The following is a 12,377-nucleotide window of genomic DNA, read 5'->3' on the forward strand; positions in this document are numbered from 1 at the left end:
TTTCATTCCTCTGCTCCCAGGGGGCTGTTCCCAGAGGCCAGAGCCTTTGTGTGCAGGGAGCGGGGGATGGTTCCTTGTGGTTGGGGCGTGATTAGAAAGACATGTCGGGCTGTAACTGCAACAGATTTATCCCTCTCCTCACCGTAATTAAAGCCCCCAGAGCATTCCATCCACCAGGGCCTGGGAGCGTGGATCTGTCTGGACTTGCTGCTTCTAACCCAGCTGGCATGTCGGGGCCAGGTGGTTCTCTAAACGGTGCCCCCTAGTTGTCCCAGGGCCAGCTTTTCTGGGTGTAAACCTTACAGACTCTGACATTTGTAAAGAAAGAAAATAGGGGTGGAGAGTTGGGGAGATGAAACAAATTCTCCTATGACCTTCTTTATTTCAAAACTGTGAAACTTCAAGCCTCACTCAGGGCATCTCAACAGTGGGTGCTATAGGCATTTTGTGCAGGGCAATTTTCATTGTGTGGAACTGTCAAGAGATATTACAGGACATTTAGTGTCCCTGGCTTATGCCCAATAGATGTCAGCAGATCACACCTTTCCCTAGTCATGTGACAATCCAAACACCCTTGCTCATTTCCATTCACTCAGGTTTGCATGCAAATCTGACACACAAAATGCCTTTGGAACTCAGTGCGGGGGTGTGGAGATGGGGACTGGGGTGGGGGACACAGTCCCAGAGGCATTACTGCCTGGGGGAGGCTCTTTACACGATGCCAAGCTGTTTAGTTCTTAGCGCTGAAGCCTGTCAGAGAATCCCATTAAACCCTAACCGTTTCTGCAAAGAGAACGGGATGCTATTTACTGAGCATTCAGCGTCCCAAAATTAGACAGTTATAACAAAATGGGAGAAAATGAGAGAAGGATTCCTGTTTCCAGCCAGCAATCAGGTGCCAGGCACAGTGCCCAGTATGGGCAATACAAAGAATCAAAGGAACTGCCCAGACTCACGGAGCTCATGGTCTGGTCAGCAGAGAAAAATCATCCACGGCAGCAACAGCCGTGAGAGAGAGCCCTGTGACAAGGTGGTGTTTTCAAATGGTTAGGTAAGGAGCTACTGTGGATCCTTACATCTATCTAGTGCATCTTGGACAGTAGTTTGAAGTTGGAAAAGAATGGAATAGAATAGGATAGAATATTATCAGATAGTAAAAGTAGTGTTCATATTTTGGCTCAGATCTGTAAATTCGAGTATATGTTGGCTTGTGATGCAAAATATTTCATATCATGGATCATGGACCAAAAAGAACTTAGAAGCAAAGAGTAAGCAGCTGCAATGTAAGGGGCTACTTTTGCAATAATTGATCTTAAAACAGGTATAAAACATGTCAGGAGTTGGAAACTCAACATCAGATTTTGGAATAATTTGCAGGCAGAGAGCAACTACACACACTGCATCAGTTTAGATGATTCCCCAACAAGCCTGAGAGAAGGCAAGACAGGATAGTTCTTGTTGCAAAGATGGGGAAAGGAGACTAAGCAAGGCTGAGACACTCTCCAGAGGTCACACGGTGAGAGGCCAGAGCCCCAGGCCTGGGCCCCGAAGCCCCAGACTCTGACCCAGGAAGGTCCCATCACACCAGCTGCCGCCCAGGACAAAGGCTCCACCCACGTCACCCAGGATCTCTGCTGCTGCCACATGCGCTCCCACCACACACCATCTCCAGGCGCCTCTGCAATTAAAGCCACAGGCTGGTAGAGTTTTAGGAAAGTAGGTTTTAGGAAAGCAACTCCCCAGCCAAGACTTCATGGGCACAAACTCCCCACAGTCCCCTCCTGGGAGAAAAGCTTCCTCCTGTGACCATGACACTTTTGTTCAACGCCACCGACTGTCAGCCCCTAAGGACGCCACCTGGTTTGAGCTCAGGAGGTGACGAGGGAGCAAATCTCCCAGGTTTTTATTCCACCACAGCTCGTGGCTCATCATCTCTCCTCAGACTAAAAGAGCCAAAAAAAAGAGATGTCAGGACTTTTTCCAGAGGAGAAAAGCCACGCGAAATGGGGTGGATTGAACATCGTCCTGGCTGGGGATGGTGAGCCATGCCCCTCCCCCGTTTATGTTCCATCCCCCCCAGTACAGGTGTGTGTGGAGGGGTCCTGTCCACGCGCCACCTCCCCGCTCAGTGTCCCTCTGAGGGGCGCAGGGCCGCGGTTGGTTGGTTTGGGACGTCCACAGGCAGTAGGATCTGGAGGCTGAGCTGAGTCTTGGGCACAGACGGCTTCGTTCTTGCTGGAGGGTCCATGATGACCTGTGTCATATGTGCCCAGGACGTGTGTCCACGTGGCAGTGCAGCCGGGGGGGCAGGGCACGCGTCCTCTGTCGAGTGAGCAGGTTGGGGGTGACCTTGGGGATTTCTCCGCGCGCACGTCATCCATCCCACAGGCGCTGGGGAGCCCATGCTCTGTGCCGGGCACAGTTCCAGGCCCTGGGGATGCAGCCCAGACCTTGCCCTCGTGACGGGAGACAGACAATGAGCAAGAAATCAAGGCAACCCTGCAGACAATTCCAGAGAGTGAGACGTGTACTGGGAAGAACTTTAACCAGGCTGAAGGGATGGAGTGGCGGGCGGGGGTGTACCTGAATAGGGACTCAGGGAATGAGGAGGGGACATTGGACCTGAGTCCTGAAGGAGAAGAAGCAGATCGTGGGAGGGGTCAGGGATGGGGCTCCCGGCAGAGACAGTCACGGCCAACCCGCCCTTCCCAGTGGGCCCTGCAGGACCCTTAGAGAAACAGGCTCCACCTGCCCCCGCACAAAAGTCCCTGCACTTGCAGCCTGGGGCTCTTTTGGGGGCCACACAGAATAGTAGTTAGAAGCCTGGACCCCGGCACCTGGCAGTCTGGGTTCAAATCTCAGCCCTCTCACTTACTAATGAACTTAATTACTGCTCTGTGCCTGTTTCCCAATTTAGAAATAAAACAGAACTGCTGTGAGCATCAAATGAATAAACCCTCATGCAGCACTTAGCCCAGCGCAGGCGCACGGCGGGGTCTGAGTGGCTGGACAGCCAATCAGCAGATGCCCTTGGAGGTCAGAGCAAGCACTTTTAAACCAGCCCACAATCAGATCAGACCTCTGGGCCGTCTTCAATGAGAAAACTGCACCTTTTCAGAATAACCAGGAAAATTAGTGCTCAGACTCCCGAATGTCTGTCTTCTGTCCTGACACCAAATGACCTTCCAGAAAACCAGGACTTGCCCTCAGACCAGGCACACAAAGGCCAGGCTTGTCTTCACTGGGGATGTAAGGAGGGGCCAGTGAACCACAGACCCTAAAGACAGGAAGGACCTTTGGGGCTATGGTAGAGGTTACAAGTCAGGGATCTGAGGCCAGACGTGGGTTCCAATCCCAATCCCACCACTTGAGCAAGTTTCTTACCCTAAGCCTCGGTTTCCTCATCTGTAGAGTGGAGATAATAATCATAGAGCGGTTATAAGGCACATGTTTCCTAAATGCACACATCCATCCACACATTCACATAACGTAGCATCACAGGGATGGGAGTTGTTGTCATTCACCCTATGGTCATCACCCAGGGCAAGGACAGTCTGAAATCCTCAGTGCCAGTGAGGTGTGCAGACAGGACCTCAGGGGAGGCGGGGAGGGGACCCATGCTAAGCACAGTAATCACAAGGGCCCAGAGAGAAGCCACTGAGCCCCACGGCCCTGTGCAATGCCCGCAGCTGGGATGGAGGCATATTTCTGTGTTCTGGTTACCCGGCACTTGCTCGGGGCTCAGCCCTTTCTTGCTGTGACCAGAGCCTACCGACCTCATTGACTCCAGGGACTGCCACCAGCCAGGCTTCTTGCCTTCTCAATTTCTCCTTCACTGGGATGGGAAAAAATGTGCTCTTGTCCTGCTGGAGTCCTCAATGCCAACCTCCAGTACAAGGTCCTCTGCAAACCTGGAAATGTATTCCTTCCCTTAGAAAGTAACTGCTCTCCGGTAGGATCTTCACATCCTTCCCGCACAGAAACCCAGCAGGGCAGGGAGGCTGCCGGCTGAGTGCTGTCTGCGGTCCCATCTTGGGAGCCGTCTCCCAACTCTGGGAGATGTAGAAAAGCCCCACAAGTTGCACAAGGATTCCACAACGCAGTGAAACAGCCTGTGATTAAACCGAGATGTCAAAATCAATATGCCAAGAGCGTGATTAAAAGACAAGCATGGTTGGCACCAGAGCATCACTCTTAATTGAGCCTGTGTCTACTTTTCTACATGCAACAAGGAAATTAACGACAGGGTGATAAACCTTCAAGAGAAATTAATTACCCCTGCTGCTTGCGCCTCCCTTGCGCTCTCTGTTTAACCTGCACTCTCCCTCCCCCCCAGCAGCCAGCCCTAGAAGGGCCCTGGGGTTGCTGATTATACATGCAGGGCTGCAGCTTCAAAGAGCCCCAACTCCTCCTCAGGCTCTGAGTGAGTTTGTTTTCTGGCCCCCTCTGCACAGATGCGGCCCTGGGAAGAAAGAGCCAATGCGTGTTTACCGCAGAGGAACAGAAGAAGGAAATAGACGGGGTGGGGGTCTGTGCAGGGTTAGAACGGGGTTGGTGCATTGTGTGGTATGCCACGTGGCTTCCCCTGTGACTAGACTTGTACTCCCATAGGACTAGGGAGGGAGGGAGGGAGGAAGGGAGAAGGGGTGAACGTGGCGGTTTCAGCAGAGGCAGAGCTAAGCAGGGTGTGCTGGCCTTGGCAGGCCTAGGCAGAAGTGACACGTGTATACGGGATGGGAGGTCACCAGGGGCTTCCAGAGTCATTGGGATTCAGGGCAGAGGCTCCAAGAAAAGAGATGATGGGAAAACAGGGGAAAAGGTGGAGATGAAAATTCATCCGCGCTTCCCCAACCCCGGGCACTGCCGGGCTGCGGGGTGGGCTTTCTGCGGGAGGCGGACACCAACCCCGGGAGCGAGCCTGGGCTGTCATTGCTGGACAGACACTGAGAACCAGGAGTGGAGGAAACAATCACGGGGGCAGGGCGTGAGGAGAGGGCATGAGCAGGCAACACCAACGGGCCATGATGGGGCTGTGAACATCGTCTTTGCAGTGACCAAAGGCAGACAAAGTGACAGAGGCTAGCAGGTTCCTGGGTGGCGGGTCCCCTGCCAGGACAGTGGGTTTGGGAAGGCGGAATGCACCTGGGCTGTCTCTGTGCGGCCACCCCAGGCTTGCTGGTCTCTGCCACCTGCCGGCCCAGCCGCACTGAGACCCCACGTCTCAGCCCCTGGCCCGGGGCTCCCACCTCCCCCTCTCTCCATCTTTTGGGACTTGTCTGAGCACCGACGTCTCCATCCATGCTTCCGGCCCCAGGTGTCCATGACCCGTCCCTGTTTTCCAACCTCCCTCAGTCATGTCCTGCACACTGGACCCCACTTTGTGCCCATGCTCGGCCTCAGACGGGCGCCCCTCGGGGTGGGGAGGGGCCAGGACACCACCTTTGGCCCCTTCTGACCATGGGAAATGGTGCTTGAGCCACTCCCGTCACGCCTGACCCCGGGGCTCCTGGAGACGCAGGAGGAGGCCTTGGAGCCGCATCCCCCGGCCAGAGCCGTCTTCCATCAGGGGAGGAGAAGCAGAAGAGCAGGCGCCTGGCCCATCCCAGCGGCCACAGCTTCCAGAACATCTCCCTCCCGCAGACGAGCACCCTGCCCTCAGGTGCACCCAGGCGCCTGAAACCAGCAGATAATAGGTGCCCGTGAACTTGCAGAGTCCTGCCCGGATTTCAGTCTTAAGAGTTAATTTGCACAAAATAATTTGCCAGATTGATCAGCTGCCAGGAATCCGGGCTGACTGGCGTTTTCTCTTGGCCGCTGTTTGGACTCCGGAGCCAGACTGGGGCTGGGGGCTCCCCCTTGGCCTCAGTGGGCGCTCACGGTCTGCGCGGAGCGACAGGGCGCACAGGCTGCGTTAACGGACGTTTATGCGGCCCTGCAGGAGGCCATAGCTGAGCACGTCCCCTCCTAATTAAAGGACAGCGGCCAGTTGTTCCCCATCAGTGCTGACAAAAGGGGATTGCTTTGGTCCTGGGAGCTTATGGGAGCTCCTCAGATGCCAAAATCTGGCACCTGCCACCTGGCATTCTTAAAGTGACCCTTTCAGGAGAGATGGCCATTGTGAGGGGGACGGTTGTTATGGGGCCTCCATCCAGGCTGGGGTGGGGGGTCGCTCTGCCCACGTAGGGGCAGGAGGACAGTGTCCTAAACCTGACCCTGCCGTGGCCTGGGGGGCAGAGAGGGGGTTTGCATGGGGACGGGGCTACAGATGCAAATGCCCACAGGCCTGGGGGTCAGGGGACTCCCGCAGAGGCTGGGGGAGGGGCATGGCCCACAGGATGAGCCCGTCTCCAGCGTGGAAGCCACGTGGAAATCCAGGCCCAGCACTGCCTGACCCTCCAGCCGCCCGGGCAACCCCGGGGAAGTGGAGGCCACTGTCCACTCCGGGACTGTTAGCCGCGTCAGGACAGGGCCTGTCCCGTCCGGTCCCTGTAGCCCCGGCCCCGCCCCCCTGCCCTGCAGAGAGCCCTCCTCGGCCACCGTGGGGGGGGGGGGAAGCGAAGCAGGCGCCCCTCCCAGCAGCGTCAGCTCGGTGGGCGGTGCCCCCGAACATGACAGAGTCTTGGGGGAAAAGCCCTCCTCACACCAGCCAGCCCAGCGCCACACACACCTTGATGCTCACGACTTTCCAGAACGATTTTCTCTCAGTGACTCAGAGGTCACACTGTGGACCCAAACCAGCCAGCAGATGTGTCGAGTTTGTCCCTCCTGGTGTTTTTGGAAAAATGTGAATCCGACGTCAACACGTGAAAAACTTGAGATTTCACTTGAGCATCTGATACTTTGAGTCTCTTAAGGTGTCAGGACACGGCGCCACTCGGCGCCCAAATCCTCTCCTGGTAGCTTGTGTGGCACCGAGGCCAGGGCACCAGCCCCTTTAGACAGGCTCGTGCTCCGCAGTTTGCCACCGATTCCACCCCTCCCCCTACTGTCCCCACATGGAGACCCAGGATCTGCCACCCCAACTCCTGTGCTGCATTGTCCACAGGCCACTTGCTGGGTCCCTCCCCGGGTCTTTCCCCTTCTACAGGGAAACGGTAACAACACCACACCACAGGGCTGGGGGGCATCCAGAACCTGCTTGGAACGTGTCTGGCAGGTGGGAATCCCTCAGGAAGTGCTGGCTGGTGGCTGGTCCAGCCCTCTTCACTCCTTTTGTTACCTGCCAGGCCCGTGGGGACACTGGCTTTGAGACCTGCTGCAGACGGAGGAACCAGCTGTGGCCGTTTCTCTCCAGCTTTCTCCATCTCCACCGCTTCCCCCCAGCCCCACCTCCCACCTCGTCCCACACCCAGAGGGCGGGGGACGCAGAGCCTGGAGTCCCACCACGTGGGTCCTGGGTCTTCCGTTGTCCTGACCCCACCATCACTGCCGACCCGTCTGACGGGCATGTTCCTATTTTCTCCCACATCTCCTACCTGGATGTTAGTCCCTCCGTCCACCAGCGACGTCAGGACCGCATGGGAGATTTGATCAGGTTTGCAAGGGTGTTCTTTCTTCTTACAGGCCATGTTCTATCAGTGAGACGTTTCAGAATTCACTGGATGTAATTTATCTTTGGGATTAATACACTGTGTTAAGTACTTTGAAAGCAATCAACAAGTGTAATCCAATTACTACTGGCTGTATTTTTAATGCTATTTTGCCCCCAGCCCCTCATCTCAACTGTGCGCCAGACTCACTCCCACACACACACGCAGAGCAGATGCCAATTTTGTGCCCCGCTGCCTCGCCTAACAGCGAGAGCACTGAATAGTGAACAGCTGATCCGCGTGAAGTAACGTGAGAGCTCCTGTAGTCCTGGAGCTTTTAAACTTACAAACAGGTATCAGCCAGGTTGCCATGGAGAGCAGTGGACCGATGCCAGGGCTCACCCTCCGGACTCGTGGCCTCCTCTGATCAGCAGGGTCACGTGGGCTCTGCGAGGAGGCAGAGGCATGGCCTGGCATTTTAATGACACTGACTGGCTGTGTCTGAGTGGCGAGTGTGTAGGGGTGAGACAGGGCACGTATGTGTGAGTGTGTGTGCATGTGTGTAAGTTCGCACACACAGCCCCACACATACAGGGTGAAAACTGAATGGCCCCGAGGATCTGCTGGACACCTTTCATGTTCTAACAGAGACCGTGAGGCCTGAGGGGTCACTGCATGGACAATTCGAGTTTCTGAGTCAGGGCGGCTGCTGACTCAGCACTGAGGAAGCCGCTCCTCTGGCCCCATCAAGACCCCCCTCGCTCCCTTCTCTCTCTCACGTGCACCCATCCCCCCTTTTCTCCTTCCTCTTCCCCCTCCATTCACCCTCCTTGCCTCCCCCCTGCCCTCTCTCATTTTCTCTCACGGCTGCCTTCTTTGTCCTGCAATCCCCCTCCCCCGCCCCATTATGGATGATGGGAGGAGAACCACATCCTTGCTGCCTGCCATATAAAACCCTCGACACCGGTTTGTACCCATTTTTCGGTCTTGCAAATCCACCCCAACTCAGGAAAAATACTTACATACATACATACACGCATCGCATGCACAGAATGTAAACACAGACCAGAAGAAAGCCCTCCATCCTCTGTCTCTGTTTTGGTTTCTCCAGAAGCCGACCCTGAGGCAAGGCTTCAAGTCCAAGGATTTCCTCTGGGGGGTGATCACAAACAACACCGGTCGGGGGTGTGGGGCAGGGAGACCAGACAGGGACGGAGGCCACGAGCATTCCGCCTGTTCCTCTGGGAACCAGCCAAGGGGTTGTCTGCAGCCCGTGGAGTCCAGCCCCAGAGCGCAGTCAGAAGATGGGCCTGAGGTTGTTGGGAAGGGGCGTGTGCCCACCTCCAGCAAGTTACGTCCGTGGGAATCAAGAGGCCAGTCCCGCCGGGGAGCCCGCAGCACAAACAGGCACCGCAGCCAAGAGACCTGGGCGTGGCCCCAACTCCATCAGGCCTGGGCCCCCCGGGGCATTCATTTCCAGCCCCTCCAGTCTCTGGGCCTCCCACACAGCCTGGCAGCTGGGACCCTCAGGGGCGACGCAGGGGCGGCAGCAGGAAGCCAGGCAGGGGGCACGTGGTGGGCGGGGCCGGGGGACTCGGGGACTTTCTGAAAGAGGAGCCCCTCCCCCTGCCGTGCTGCTCTCTGGGGCTCACCCCTGCGCGGCAGACCTCCCCCCACCCCAGACATCCTCCCAACACGTGAGTCCCTACCGTGCCCCGCGCTGGGCTCGAGCTGGGGTGCATCGGGGAACGGGCTCCCGTCCTGGGGGAGCCGGCGCTCCAGGGAGGCTCACAGAAGAGAAGCAAGAGCCGGAAGTCACCGTGGTAACATCTGAACTGATGGGCGCTGGGAAGAGCAGAAAGCGGGGACCCGGGCTGCAGAGAAGTGACAACGGGGCAGAGCGGCTTAGCCAGGGAGGGAAGAGGGGGGGCGGCCCGGGGACTCATTGCTGCACCGGCCCGGGTGCCATCTCCCGCGACCCATTCTCTCCCACCTTCATGTTCCAGGCTTTACAGTCTCCTCCCCGCAATCAACAGAGCCCAGACCTGCTGGGCCCCGGCGTGACTAAGTGTCACACTTAGTCACACAAGTGTCACACTTTGTGTGACACGAAGGCCATGAGACAGTCTGTCAATCATTTTTTAACATAACCGCAGTAGGAAACACGTCACACGGTGTTCCACACACTCACACGCCTATTTATGTGAAAACAAAGCAGAAGTTTCCCCAAACCCCCCTTCACTGCACGCCACGCGCTCTGATATTTCCTCATCTATTCTATTCTGGTCTATTGCAGAGTTTAAGTGCAGGGCTCCACCCTCTAAATTGATTTCAAGACCCACTCATGCATCACAACCTGCGATTTGATAAACTCTGTACCAGGAAACATCCGGTGGTGGGTGTGTTGGACCAGATGCCGTTTGTCCCACAGTGAGGCCGGGGGGAGGGGGTGGGGCAGGAGGAGGGCCGTGCCCACTAGAGCCTGAGAAGTCACCACCTCCAGTGTTTGCCCAGCAGCCTGCAAGTCAGCGGGGCTGGGGTTGGGGGCACAGACCGGACGGCAGGAACTTGGCCTGTGGCCGCTCAGCCCGGCATTCTCCCGAGCCCACCAGGAGCGGCTCCCCCGGCATGGCTGTGGGGGACAGGCCCCCGAGGGAGGCCTGAGCTGGGCCCGCCCGCCCCTTCCCAAGAACCCCAGACCGCCCCCACCCCGGACCCGCACTCGGGACCAGGCTCAGAGGAGCTGGCAGGCAGGCCCTCGGCCCGGAGAACAGGCAGAAGCCGCTGTGACACCCTCAGCAAGAGCTGCTCCTGCTGCTGCCACGGGGTCGCCGTCAGCTGACTTGGCCGCAGCCAGTGCACTGGGTCCTACGTGCGTCACCTCGCTTCCCGCTCACGACGGCCCTCAGAGGCAGATACGGTGGTCTCACTCCTGGTCCTCTTGGTGGCAGCAGCAGTGATTAGGGTCGCAAACAGCACCTGACGTTCCCGAGCACCTGCCAGGCCACCAGCACGGTGCCGAGGGCTCCACTTGATCCCGGCTAGTCTGGAGTCCTAACCACAGACAGCATCTGTGTGACCCCAGGTAAGTGACTTAACCTCTCTGTGCCTCTGTTTTCTCAGCTGTAAATGAGGATAATAAAGTCCCCGCCCCTAGGAATTAAAGGTGCTTAACTAGGGCCTCGCACCAGCAGGCAGTCCATATAGGTTGATATTAGCCCCACTTGACAGCTGGAGAAACTGAGGTGCAGAGTCACCGGCCTGGAGGGAAGTGGGACTCGCTTCCCAGTCTGTCCAACGCTGAGCTCTTTGGCTTCCCTCCCTTATGGCCACCTTCAGAGGGACAGGGCAGAGGGCCATCACCCCCCCCCCCACACACACACAAAGGGGCTGAGCCTCTGAGGACCCCACCATCTGGCCAAGATGCCCCCCCAGCTCCCAGGAGACCACCAATCGCTCCTGTGTGTCCGACGTTCTGGCCTCAGACCACAGGCTACCCACCGCGGGGGCATCTCCCCGTCCCGGACCAGTTCTCTGCGGACGACATGTCTGCTGGCAGCAGGCCTGTCCTCCTTCCATCGTCCACGACATTCCCTCCTCTAGCTCCCCTCTGGACAGACGCTGTCCCTCTCATCTCCGTCATTTCCATGCAGCTGACAGTGACAGCCACACTGGCCACACTTGTGACACAGCCTTTTGGTTTCTGACAGACTAATTTGCAGCCAGATTTCACCTGATTCCACTTACAAGGGCAGGTTTTCCTTCCAGTCTCAACTGGGTGGTCTTGGGTTTGGAGGCCTGGGGCTGGGCCGCAGGCTTGGAGGATTAGGGGGGAGCAAATGACACAGCCCTCACCCCGGGAAGAGGGCGGCGGAGCTGGTTCCACCCTGGCCACCTGGGGACAGCCAGCACTCTAGGCCACCACAGGCCTCCCACCTGATCTGGGTGTTCTGGGTCCCACACTTCAGACTTCTGAGTCCTGCGCCATCCTCTTACCTCCCAGAGAAATCTCTATGTTATTCCCGGGAAGACATTGTCATTCCCTTTGGAGGCCTAGAAGGTGGCAGAGCCGACTGGGGAAGAGCATGGGCTCTGGAGTCGCCTCTCTGGTTCAAATCCAGCTCTGCCACTTCCTGCTGTGTGACCTTGGGTAAGTTGCTTAAACTCTCTCTGCCTCTGTTTCCTTATCTGAAGTGCCTATTGGTGTCAGGGCAGAGGATAACAATCTGTGCTTCCCAGGCAACAGACATTAAGGCTTTTATACTTCTTTCCTCTTACAGAAATCCTTAGAGATCCACCTTTGCATATTTTTCCTATTATTTCATTGAGATAAATTCCTATAAATGGACTTTGGGGCCTGAAGTTGTGCATTTGCAGTTGCAGTTGCTACGTATAGTGCCAAACTGCCCTCCGGAAAGATTGTACCAATGAACTCACCCAAGAGGTGTGGTTCTATTTAATGAAAACTTTCTCCACCCCACATTTCCTTTTATTAGGCTTACACATCTCTTCAAAATCCTTGTTTCCTAGATCATAATCTTAGAATTTAATACATGTTCTTCTTTCGGGTTATTATTAATGTAAGATTTATCAGACTGTGTGAGAGCCCAGCCAGAGCCTTAGGGAAAGAGGTGTTCCTTTCAGAGCTGCGGATAATAAAAATTACTAAGCCACGGAGATTTGGAAACAAAAGTGACCAGGGAGGAGTAGAAAGAATTATCCTTGTTATGTTAAAAGCATGGTTGGAATTTTCACTCTGCGCCTGGCATGTAGTGTTTAGAACAGCTGCTCATACATGAGGTGGGCACCCAGTAATCCTTTCTGAATGGAAGGAGTTGTGGAAAGTGT

General features: G+C 56.2%; 1 long non-coding RNA gene across 5 annotated transcripts; it reads right to left on the bottom strand.

Moving 5' to 3' along the window:
* Positions 1-1,701: 1,701 nt before the first annotated feature.
* LOC103007693 (uncharacterized) lies at positions 1,702-11,819 on the bottom strand. 5 transcript variants are annotated; one of them, XR_009005508.1, is made up of 5 exons: positions 9,523-11,819; positions 8,552-9,403; positions 7,877-7,976; positions 7,476-7,612; positions 1,702-3,911 (listed from the first exon to the last, which is right to left on the bottom strand). It is a non-coding gene; the product is annotated as an uncharacterized LOC103007693 (long non-coding RNA). The 5 variants fall into 5 exon arrangements; XR_009005506.1 differs by having other exon boundaries at positions 8,552-8,681; positions 9,239-11,819; XR_009005507.1 differs by adding an exon at positions 6,668-6,765 and having other exon boundaries at positions 1,702-1,943; positions 8,552-11,819.
* Between the last annotated feature and the right edge of the window lie 558 nt (positions 11,820-12,377).

The sequence above is a fragment of the Balaenoptera acutorostrata genome, chromosome 15 (assembly GCF_949987535.1).
Source record: "Balaenoptera acutorostrata chromosome 15, mBalAcu1.1, whole genome shotgun sequence".
Lineage (NCBI taxonomy): Eukaryota > Metazoa > Chordata > Mammalia > Artiodactyla > Balaenopteridae > Balaenoptera > Balaenoptera acutorostrata.